This window comes from Lacerta agilis, chromosome 2 (genome assembly GCF_009819535.1).
Source record: "Lacerta agilis isolate rLacAgi1 chromosome 2, rLacAgi1.pri, whole genome shotgun sequence".
Classification (NCBI taxonomy): Eukaryota; Metazoa; Chordata; class Lepidosauria; order Squamata; family Lacertidae; genus Lacerta; species Lacerta agilis.
This window is the reverse complement of record NC_046313.1, coordinates 110,287,801-110,300,303: the sequence shown is the minus strand read 5'-3', so window position 1 is coordinate 110,300,303 and position 12,503 is coordinate 110,287,801.

The window sequence follows — 12,503 nt, the reverse complement described above, 5'->3', positions numbered from 1 at the left end:
CTGTTTGATGACAGTTGTCACTTGCTGACAAAGCAGAAGGAAGACACCTTGGTTCACCCATAAGCTACCAGTTGTTGGTTTTAGTTATGTCTATACAAACTGCAGACCTTTGCCTTTCCATAAAGAAATGGGGAGGAATGATGAGTTGGAATAGCTGTCTAGAAGGAAAGGTAACCTGGGAACTTCATGTTGATTGACCACCCCAGCTCCCTGACCCCAAAAAAGAGACTCCTCCAGGTAGGCAGGTGAGCATTACAGCTAAACCCCATGTTCTCCAGTAGCTATTTGCTCAGACAGGGCTATTTTCATTCAGTTCTTAAGGTGTCTGGAGGGGGGAGTGTTTTTTTTACCTTTCCTTCTCCCCTTACAATCCTGACAAAAATCAAACCTCCACACCAATGCTTTGAGCCCCAGAAGAGGAGCTCCCCTTGGTGTCAAGGGAGTGGTCCAAGGGAGCATCTGGAGCCCTGCCATTCCTTTTGTCCCTGGCCCCTTCCCCTCCTCACTCAACCATCCCAGGGCCACTCTTGACTCCACAGCAGGAGACGAGATCTGTCTGTGAGAGCCAGTGTGGTGTAGTGGTTAAGAGCGGTAGACTCGTAATCTGGGGAACCGGGTTCGTGTCTGCACTCCTCCACATGCAGCTGCTGGGTGACCTTGGGCTAGTCACACTTCTCTGAAGTCTCTCAGCCCCACTCACCTCACAGAGTGTTTGTTGTGGGGGAGGAAGGGAAAGGAGAATGTGAGCCGCTTTGAGACTCCTTCGGGTAGTGAAAAGCGGGATATCAAATCCAAACTCCTGTGATGTTGAGGTGTCCTTGCTGGTTGAAGGACCACTTCCTGTTTCCTGCAGCTCCATCCTTCCTTCTCATGGAAGGTGGAGTCTAGAAGCAGGTGAAGGCAGAGCACACCTAAGGGTGACACGGGGGTGGTGGTGGTGGATTCTGCTTAACCTTTTCCCGTTTGGATCAAAGTCCACAAACAAAAAGGGGCACTGTGAGGGCACAATCAGTTTTATGGAGCTGCATTGAAAGGCATTGCTTCATGACCCTAAGAGCCTTCTCAAAAAACAAGCATTAAGAGAATTTAAGCTACATATATATATATATAACTACAAGAAGCTACAGTTAGAACTGGATATGGAACAACTGATTGGTTCAAAATTGGGAAAGGAGTACGACAAGGCTGTATATTGTCTCCCTGATTATTTAACTTATATGCAGAATTCATCATGCAAAAGGCTGGGCTGGATGAATCCCAAACCGGAATTAAGATTGCCGGAAAAAATATCAACAACCTCAGATATGCTGATGATACTACCTTGATGGCAGAAAGTGAGGAGGAATTAAAGAACCTTTTAATGAGGGTGAAAGAGGAGAGCGCTAAATATGGTCTGAAGCTCAACATAAAAAAACTAAGATCATGGCCACTGGTCCCATCACCTCCTGGCAAATAGAAGGGGAAGAAATGGAGGCAGTGAGAGATTTCACTTTCTTGGGTTCCATGATCACTGCAGATGGTGACAGCAGTCACGAAATTAGAAGACGCCTGCTTCTTGGGAGAAAAGCAATGACAAACCTAGACAGCATCTTAAAAAGCAAAGACATCACCTTGCCAACAAAGGCCCGTATAGTTAAAGCTATGGTTTTCCCAGTAGTAATGTACGGAAGTGAGAGCTGGACCATAAAGAAGGCTGATCGCCGAAGAATTGATGCTTTTGAATTATGGTGCTGGAGGAGACTCTTGAGAGTCCCATGGACTGCAAGAAGATCAAACCTATCCATTCTCAAAGAAATCAGCCCTGAGTGCTCGCTAGAAGGACAGATCCTGAAGTTGAGGCTCCAGTACTTTGGCCACCTCATGAGAAGAAAAGACTCCCTAGAAAAAACCCTGATGTTGGGAAAGATGGAGGGCACAAGGAGAAGGGGACGACAGAGGATGAGATGGTTGGACAGTGTTCTCGAAGCTACTAACATGAGTTTGGCCAAACTGTGGGAGGCAGTGCAGGATAGGCGTGCCTGGCGTGCTCTGGTCCATGGGGTCACGAAGAGTCGGACACGACTGAACGACATATATATATATAACTAGCTGACCTGGCCACGTCAGAGTGACTCAGGAAGAGTGGGCCAACAGATGATTGGCTGTTGTCTTGTATTAAAGGGGAAGCTGTAAAGCAGGGCGTGGTGGTGTAGAGTGGAGTCAGAGAGAGTGAGAGTGAGTCCTACTTGTCTTTGTATGAACTGTATGTATATAGCTCACATTAAAAGAATACTGCACTAAAGATCCTGTGATTTTGCACTTCTCTGCTACAATGCCGTGGAGCAATCCCCCCCCCCCGTTTTCGCCTGGCTTCCACAGCTTATCCCAATGAACATCCGCCTGCCTCCTCTCAGTCTCCCCCCCCCGTTTTTGCCTTCCTGCCACTCACACGGCATGATTTGTTCCCCTCCCCTGCACTCTCCCTGGTCACCCTGAAACTGTGGCTTACTGTTATAAAATTGGAAATGGCCCAGTCTGAGGCAAGGAGTTGTGGTGGCGGCAGTTGAAGCTTGATCCGCCCACTCCCCCGCCAACAGCCTATTGGCTGAGCCAACCTCAAGTTCCGCTCCCCCTCCCTTCCTCTTCTGAAGTCTGTTCTATAGTATGTGGTGTTTCACGTCCACTGGAGGATGCTTTTTTTTTTTTTGCACAAAATCGCATTTTTAGGTATGGCTTCTTTTTTTTGCAATGTAGGTATGTACAAACATGCTCATATGGCCATTGAACATTGTGTCCAAATGATAATCACCCAAAAAAGCAGTCTGGTGTCACATTGCGTAGGGCTTACTATAACACACTCTACATGGGGCTGCCTTTCAAAGGTGCTCAGAAACTTCAACTGGCTCAAAGAGCTGCAGGCACATTGCTGACCAGGGCTGGCTATAGGCAGCATAGGACTCAATTATAAGTGAGAACTGTGGTTCTCAAGGAAGAGGCAACCCAGGAATACAAGGTAGGAACTGACCTTGACTCTTCCTAACAAAATCCTTTCATAGGTAGGTAGGTAGGTAGGTTTATTTCGGCCATGTGGCCCATATCACATCGCAAAACACATTCATCATAATACACACAGAGTAAAACAATTTAACAAATTTAAACAATACAGTACCAAAGCAATTTTAAAACAACCCATTTACACCCTTCCATCTAAGTCACACTGAGATCTGAGTAGTCCAACTGAACTAGTTTTTTTTAAATTAAAATAAAAATCTGTTAAAATTAATTTATCAGCTATTTTATCGCCCCAATAATAGGTCTTAATTATTTTCTGCATTGTCATAAATGGGAAGAGAACCGTTCCTCTTCTTTGTAGATAGCACATTAGTCAAAAACCTAGCAACCATATGGGTTCTATTTGGTTCCTCGTCATTTAATAAGTAAATTAATTTAGCATCCTGGGTTCCATCTTGGGTTTTCTTCAAAAGTGGAACCAAAAATTTGGACCGAGCTGCCGAATGAATTGGACAGCAAAAAAAAAAAAAAAATGCTGTAAGGATTCTATGGAACCACTATTACAGTCGCAAAGGAGGGAGATTTGACCATTGGAAAGTCTATTGCCCAAAACATTTGATGGGAAAACATTAAATCTGGCTTTTATGAAGGCATACCTATACCTCACAACAGAGAGATTGGTTAAGTAGTGTGGTAGTTTCTTTGGTGGTAATAGGCCTAAGTTAGATGGTGAGCAAGTTCCGTGACTTGTCAGAGAGGTAAGCTGAAAATCAGTCTCCTCTAACTTTTGAGAAAAAGCTCTTTTGGCTGAGACTAAGTCTAGTTCCAGGAGATCGGATGGGGATAACCCAATGTCCACAAGTTTGTTATGTATAGCTTTCAACCAAGGACTAGAGAAGCCATCTCTCCAAAGACATTGGATCAGGTGGAGATTAGGAAGTCTATGCCACAATGACAGCCAATAGCTTATGATACGTTTCCATAAAATGGTTCCTAGTGATGGTACATTTAATTCTAGTCTTATAGCCGAATTGCTTACGCATCTGGGTAATTTTAACAACCTTCTCAAAAACTGATTTTGGATTGTCTCCAGAAGGGTTAGGTTAACAAAGGGTCCCCATAAAGGGATCGCGTACGCCAATGTTGCAATCACCTTAGCATTGAAAACCTTTAGTGCAGATGGAACGTGGAATGCTCCATCTAAAAAGAAAAAGCACAGAAGCGCAAAGGCAAAGGCCTTGGCTCTCTTTGATGTATAAGTAAGATGTGTTTTCCAGCCCATATTATACTGTAAATAAACACCCAAATACTGAAATTTAAAAACCTGCTCAATGGTTATCCCATCTATTTTCCAATTATATGTTCTTCGGCTATTTGAGAAAATTAAAACTTTAGATTTAACATGGTTTATTGTAAGGGAATTAGACTTACAATATAGACCAAAAATATTTAGAGCTCTCCTTAGACCAATTCTTGAAAAGGATAAAATCACTGCATCATCGGCATACAGTAAAAGGGGGAAACGATATTGAGCAAGATGAGGGGCATGAATATTTTCTTGAGATTCTATCAGGGGAATTTTCATATCACTGATAAAAAGGTTAAAAAGAAAAGGAGCAAGTATGCAGGGGCGTCGCTATGGGGGGGCGATGGGGGCGGCACGCCCCCAGTTCAACCCCTGGGGAGGGTGAAGCGGGCGGCCAGCCCCACCCTCGCCGCGATCCGTGAGCCCAATGTGCGACCGGTGGCTAGCTTTACATCGGCCGGCGGCCGCTGCTCTCTCAGCCTCTCAGCCGGCTCAGCTAGCTTTCCCCTGGGAGGGGGGGGTTTGACACTCTCAGAGCTGGCCCCACCCCCGCGATCAGCGACGCAGCCAGAGCCAGCCCGCGCCTACAGTATTCTTTTGTATTTTTCTTTTTCTTCCGAGGCTGCTGGGCTGGGGGGGTGGCCCTGAGAGGAGGCGAGGGGCGGGCTAGCGCGGCGCCATGCTAGTGGCTGGCTGGCCCATGATGCCTCCTCGCTGGCCCCGCCCCTCCCCCGGCTTCCCTGCCGCTTTCTTTTGTATTTTTTCTTCTTCCGACGCTGCCCACACTGCGAGGAAGAAAATGAAACCGACCAGGAAAAGTAACTGGGAAGTTGCTGGGGTGCATATGTCCTCACCCCCCCCCAACCTCTCTTTCTTTTTGCTCGGGGGTTTGGTTTTTTCTTTTGTAAAACTGCCGTCTGTTTTCTCAACAGAGAAACAGAGAATGGTGCGCCCTCGTGGAGAACCGGGTGGTTTGTGTGTGTGTGTGTGTTTTCGTGTGCATGGAGAGTATCCGATCGGTGTTTGCAAAGAGTGTTCAACTTTGGGGGGGGGAGAGAAGAGGGACAAAAAAAGCATGAGAAATGCCTTCCAGGCACTCAGCTATGCAAAAGCGAGCGAGAGGTGAGGGAGTCAGGGAAGAGGATCTTTTGTTCGGTAACATTCTGTGCAGCATTGCGAGAGAGATCCAACTTCTTTCCTGCCTTTTCTCTCTGAATGGAGGTTCTTCTGTTGCCTCCCTCCCCCCCCCGCCCCGTCCGGCTTTCTTTAAAGGAAACACACACAAACCTTTAAAAAAAAAAAAAGATTTCGAAGGTTTCTCCTCCCAAAGCTGCTGTCTTTTTACTTTTACATGCTTCTGTTCCCTCTTGATCCCCAAATGGCAACTTCCCCACTTTTCTCTTTTGCAAACTCCTCCCCACAACTGCCTCTCAACCCCCCCCCCACCCCACAAAGAAAAAACCCCTGGCGATTTAAGAGGTTTCTCTTAAAAAAAACGAAAACAAAACCTGATTTCAGGTGCTTGTAAAACGACAACTTTTGGGGGGAGGGGTGGATTTGTTTGGAGCAAAACCGGGGTAACGCGTGCTGGGGGGTGGGGAGGAGAGATCCTTTCCCTGAAGTGATCCTTTCTTTCCTGAATTAGAGGTCTCAAACCGGCTCTGCAGCAAGTCTCCTTCCATGATACTTTCTTTTTTCACCACTTTCAGCTTGCCTCCTCCTGCGGTTTGCCTTATTAATCTTATAGCTATCAATTAAACCAGGAGGAAAAGTGCTGCCTTAATCTCTCGCCCCCCTCCCAAAATTTAGGGTATGCATGAGTGACAGTTACTAGTTCAGGAAGATCAACTCCCCCCCCCTGTTGTGCAGCGTCTTTCTCTCTCCCCTCCCCACCCGCTTCAGCAGCCCCCGCAAAAGACACAAGCAACAACACGGATCATCAAGCAAAGGAGCCAGAAGGCTCAGGTTGTAGCAAACGCTGGCTGTGGAGCGGGGAGGGAGAGGGATTGACAAAACCTTCTGCAGGGCAATGCAGACAACCTATGGCTAAGTTTCAAGTTATAGTTTGCTTACAAAAGATTACAGTTTTTTGTTTTTTTTAAAGTAGAAAGGAAAATAGCTGAATAGGCTATTCTGAAGGGAAATGTGCTGCATTGCCTTTTCTAACAGCCAGAAATCCACACAGTAAGGTGTGTTTCCGACTTGCTGAAATGAATGTGAGCATTTCAGGTTGCCAACGTACTAGCCCAATCCAGTTCAGTAAATGGTCAAAATCAAACTATGGTTTGATTCTGCACATTACGTTTAGCTACATATGGAGATGCGGGGGGGGGGGGGTGTGACAAATTTTTTTTTGCCCCCGGGTACCATTTTACCTAGCTACGCCCCTGCAAGTATGCATCCCTGACGCACTCCCCTATTAATGGGAACAGAGTTTGATAGGTTGCCAGCAGGGGTAAGTCTAACCCTGGCAGCTGACCCCGTCTGGCCAGTTTTTCCCATAGTAGTTCTCTAGGGATGCTATCGAAAGCAGCCTTCAGGTCAATAAAGGCCGCGCAAAGTTGGCCTCTATTTGGGGAAGAGTATTTCCGGATTAAATGATATAGAACCACCGCATGATCAGTAGTAGATTGGTGCTGTCTATTTTTTTTTTTTATTCAAACCTATACCAAAATTTAATAAAATTACACACAGTACTCTTTGTTTGTATGTATCGTCCTTTAAGCCTTCAAGGCCGGTTACATTTTACCCAAATCTTTTAAGTTAAGGGGGGGGAAAGAAAAGGGGGAAAAGAGGTAAAAAACTAGAATAGTACTGCTACTACTAACAATGATAGTAATAGAAAGAGAAAAAATAAAGAAACAAAAGGAAAAAAAGAAAAAAGGAAGAAAAAGAACAAAAATAGAAAAGAAAAAAAGAAAAAAGGGGGGGAAAGAAAAAAAGAAAGAAAGAATAAGACAAAAAAGGAAAATAAATAAATAAATCTCCTAATCCGACTTCCTGACAAATCCCTTTGCTTCTGCCAAAATTCACTTGAATGTTTACAATACAGCGAATTCTATACATACTCTCCAGAACATTCTTCAGAAATCGATTACTCCACTTTCTCTCCTTCTTCTTGTCTCTCTTCCCTTAACCCTCAAATGCTGGCATGGTAGCAAACCTTTTATTATATTTTAATACATATCTTTTGTAGACTTCCCATTTTGCAACAAATTTTTGCTTTGAATTTCCTCTGATGTTGTTTGTTTGTAGAGCCATCTCAGCTAGTTCCTGTAATTTAATTTGCCAATCAGTGACTTTTGGTGCTTCTTGCTGTTTCCATCCTTTTGCCACTACTAATCGGGCCGCTGCGATTGCGTATAAAAAGACTTCCTTAAATTTGTTTGGTATCTCTCTATCGGTCATGCTTAGCAAGAACGTCTCTGGTCTTTTGGTGAAAGAAATTGCCATCATCTTTTTCAGTTCTTCATACACCTCCCCCCAGAATATTTTAATTTTTTGACACCGCCACCACATTGCATCAAGTCCCCATTTTCTGCGCCACATCTCCAACATACGTTTGCAAGGTTTTTATACATTTTTGAAAGTCTGGCTGGTGTAAGATACCACCTGTGGGCCATTTTCAGCATATTCTCTCTTATATTATAATTTGCTGTAAATCTTAAATTGACCTGCCATAGTCTTTCCCAGTCTTCAAACATAATTGGATGGCCCAAATCCTGGGCCCACTTGGTCATTGAGACCGTTATCATCTCGTCCATTACTTCATAATCTAACAAGATCTTATACATTCGGGAGATTAATTTATTGTTGCTGTTTAATAGTTCTTTTTCGAATTTGGAGGGTTCATTATCGAATCCCACCAATTTATCCTGTTTATAAATTTCATTAATTTGAAAATAATCCAGCCAACTTGATAGATACTCTTTAATCTCATCATATTTTTTCTATTCTAATATCCCTTCTCTTTCTGTTAGAAGAAGATTATATGTAATCCATTCTTCTGTTTCATTGTTCTTTCTTTTAAGCGCTACTGCCTCAAAAGGGGAAATCCATCTTGGTGTTTTCTTTTCCACATATTTTTTATATTTATCCCAGACCCTATAAATAGCGTTCCTTATTATATGATTTAGGAAACTTTTGTGTGTTTTTACTTTGTCATAGTTGAGATATGCGTGCCAACCAAAACGGATATCGTGGCCTTCTAAATCCAGAACTTTCCAGTTTTTTAGTATGCACCAATCTTTTAACCACAGAAAACAGGCAGCTTCATAATAAATCCTGAGGTCCGGTGGACCAAATCCTCCTCTATCTATCGTATTTATCAATATCTTGTGTTTTATTCGAGGTCTTTTGCCTTTCCACAGAAATTTTGAAATTTCTTTTTGCCAATTTACTATGTTGTTGGTTTTCCCTATGATTGGCAGCGTCTGGAACAGGAAGAGAAACTTTGGGAGGACGTTCATTTTTATTGCCACAATACGACCCAAAAAGGATAGATTTAATTTGTTCCATGTCTCCATTTGTTTTTTAACATCATTCCAACATTTGGAGTAGTTGTCATTATATAAATTTATATTCTTTGGTGTTATTGCTAATCCTAAATATTTTATTATGGGATAGATTTTAATCTGTGTTGCACTTTCAAGTTCTTCTCTCTGAGCCTTTGATAAATTTTTGACTAATAATTTGGTCTTATTTAAATTCAGCCTGAAACCTGAGACCCTGCCATAATCTCTCATTAACTCCAATGTCTTATTCAAACTTTTAACTGGTTGTTCCGTAGTAATTATTAGGTCATCCACAAAGGCCCTAAGTTTGTAACTATTCTGCCCCAAGGTTATTCCTTTTATATCTTTCTCTTCCCGTATTTGTTTACACAAGACTTCTAGCATTAAAATGAAGATTAATGGGGAGAGCGGGCACCCTTGTCTGACCCCTTTCTTTATATCACACTCCTGCGACACAGTCCCATTTATTATAATCTTTGCAGTCTGTTTTGAATAAACGGCCTCGATTCCTTTTGTAAATAATTCTCCAAATTCCATTTGATTTAATACTCTCCTCATAAACATCCATGAAACTCTATCGAAGGCTTTTTCTGCGTCTACCGCCATGAAGGCGGCTTGTTTGTCTATCTTCAGATCTAAATACTACAATACATTTATAATGTTTCTAGTATTTGTGTAGATGTGCCTCCCTGGCAAGAATCCGGCCTGATCCTCATGTATTAACGACTGTAAGATTTTTTTTTAACCTTTCTGCCAATATGCTTGCATATAGTTTGTAATCATTATTGAGGAGTGCGATTGGTCTAAAGTTACTCATTATTTCATGATTCCCCCCCCCCTTGTTTGGGGATTAGAACTATATAGCTGTGTCTCCAAGAATCCGGCATAAGTCCATCCCTTAGGGTATAATAATAATAATAATAATAATTTATTATTTATACCCCGCCCATCTGGCCGGGTCTCCCCAGCCACTCTGGGCGGCCTCCAACAAATATCAAAATACAATACAGAGTCACAAATTAAAAACTTCCCTAAACATCTTTTAGCGGCTCACTCAAAATATCTTCAAATGTTTTATAATATAGTGCCGACAGGCCATCCGGCCCTGGTGATTTTCCTGGTTTCACTCGTTTGATTGCTAGTTGAATTTCGTATGGTGTTATTGGAGCGTTTAAGATTTCTCTTTGATCTTTAGTAAGTTTTGGGAGGCAGTTCTTTTTTAAATAAGCATTTATCTCCTCGTATGTCTCGTCCCCTTCACTATACAATTCTCTATAAAATTGGACAAATCTTTTTTCTATTTCTTTAGGCTCAACTATTATTTCCCCTCCTGATTTAATTCTGTTTATGGTTCTCTCTGCCTCTCTTTTTTTTAGTTGCCAGGCCAAGAGTTTTCCTGGTTTATTCGCCTGCTCGAAATATTTTTGTTTTAGATGTTTTAGTTTCCACTCGATCTCTTCATTTAGTAGCATTGAGTATTGAGATTGCAATACCTTAATATCCCTCTTGATTTCTAAATTATTTGGTTTCTCATAAAGTTCTCTCTCTCTCTCCTTTATAATATCTAAAAGTTCTTGCTTCTTTTTCTCTTTTTGTTTCCTTTGGATTATACTTTGCTGGATAAAGAAACCACGTAAGACCGCCTTACTAGCATCCCATACTGTTTTTAAATCTGTACCCTTATTCAAGTTGAATTCAAAAAACTCTTTTAAGTAGATTGGTGCTGTCTAAATCCCGCTTGTTCTGGACCAATCAGGTTACTGTCAATCCTTTCATAGGTTTTTGTGAGGGTGTGGCTTCTAATCATTAACCTGGGATTAGCACTAAGAATTGGGCCTCGTTTCCTCTGTTTTTTAAAAAATAAAATGCTTGTTCTGCTTCCAAAGAAACCCTTTAGAATGAATTTTTATTCTTTTTCATATTAAAAAAAACACTTTTTAAACAGCTGTGCAAAGGTGCTCCTGTCCGATGCAATAATAATGCAATGTCAATAATGAAACATCCCATGAGAGCCTTGTTTTTAAAATATACAGCTAAAAAACCTAAAAACTCCTACAACACTTACCAGATACAAATCGAATAGCAGGGCCCCCAGGCACTAGGAGGTGTGGGATGTAAACACAGAGCAGCCAAACACAACACTCCTAGAGAGGACATGAAGGCAACTCAGTCCTCCAGGCTTAACTTCCTGTTTACCTGGATTGAGTTACAGGAACCAGAAGTAGGTGTGGTCTACCTGGGAACAATATCCCAAAGAAGACTGCCCATTTTGCCTTGCCTTTTGGACAAGCAGGATGCTCTCTCTCAGCCTGAAGCTGAGAGAAGCAGAAGTGAAGCTTCTTTCCTTATGGAATCAGCTTCACCACATGTAAATATGTTTATCTAAGTTTATCTGCCTCTTTGAGCCTGTACTGTGACTCTTGGATGTCTGTAAGTAAATTCTCTTGTATCTAATTATCAGTACTGTATTGTGTCTTTGCTTTTAAGAGGGAACCAGGGGAATATACCAGGAATATACATTTCTTACAGAGGCTTTAGTAAGCCTATGCAACCGTTTTCTGCTGTGTTTTAGAAGGGGATGTAACTCTGCTAACTTTGGAGCTTGCTCACACAAGCTGGGATTGAGATATATAAATAATATATGCTCATCCACACTCCTAAACATTCCCACAGGAGGCAGCCTAGTGAAGCAAACATAGAAAAACAAAGTGTCAACCTGCTTGTAAGTGTCATTGTTACTTGGAAGGGAACAAGTATTATTATGCTTAATGTACATATAATGCTGTGTTTGAATGCATTATAATTAAAATGCTATAAAGGGAAGTTTCTCTTAGGCAAGAGATTCCACTCTGACAAAAATATCAGAGGAGGCTGTTATTTTTCCCAATAACTCATTACTGGAAACAGAAGCCGCAGAGCTCTCACAGAAGGAAGCTTAAACTTGAGAATCCAGTGGATGCTTGCTGGAGGTGGCTAGGAGAAGCAGCAGCAGCAGTTGCAAATAAGTTATGCAGTGACAAGAATCTTAGGATCTCTCTCTGGGACCAGAAAGAAGAAAGCTTACTGGATTACATAAAGGTCTGAACATTGTTTTCAATGTGCTACTTTATCACATGTATCTTATTGTAAGACTGTGTAAGACTGTTCTGCAGTAAAGCTTCAAAATATATTCTTGTGATGGAGAGAACTCATTTCCACACAATGTCAAGAGCTGGAATTCCACAGAACAACTTTTTACAAGTACTCCCATTGCTCTGTCCCAGCTCCTGCCCACCTAGCAGTTGGAAAGCATGTCAAAGTGCAAGTAGATAAATAGGTACTGCTCCAGCAGGAAGGTAAATAGCATTTCCGTGCGCTGCTCTAGTTTGCCAGAAGTGGCTTAGTCATGCTGGCCACATGACCTGGAAGCTGTACACCTGCTCCCTCGGCCAGTAAAGCGAGATGAGCGGCGCAACCCCAGAGTTGGCCACGACTGCACCTAATGGTCAGGGGTCCCTTTACCTTTACCTATTTGCCCTGACAGTGAAGAGCAGAACCTCCAGGATCAGAAGCAGCGTGCTGCAAATACGAGAGCAGGGGAAGCAGCAGGGCGGTCTCACCGCCTGCACGGTGCATTCGCCTTGCAAGGGGGCGCATCCAGCCTTGTAGCCTCCCAGGGCCCAGCCCACAGCCAGTGAGCTCCGATGCTCAGA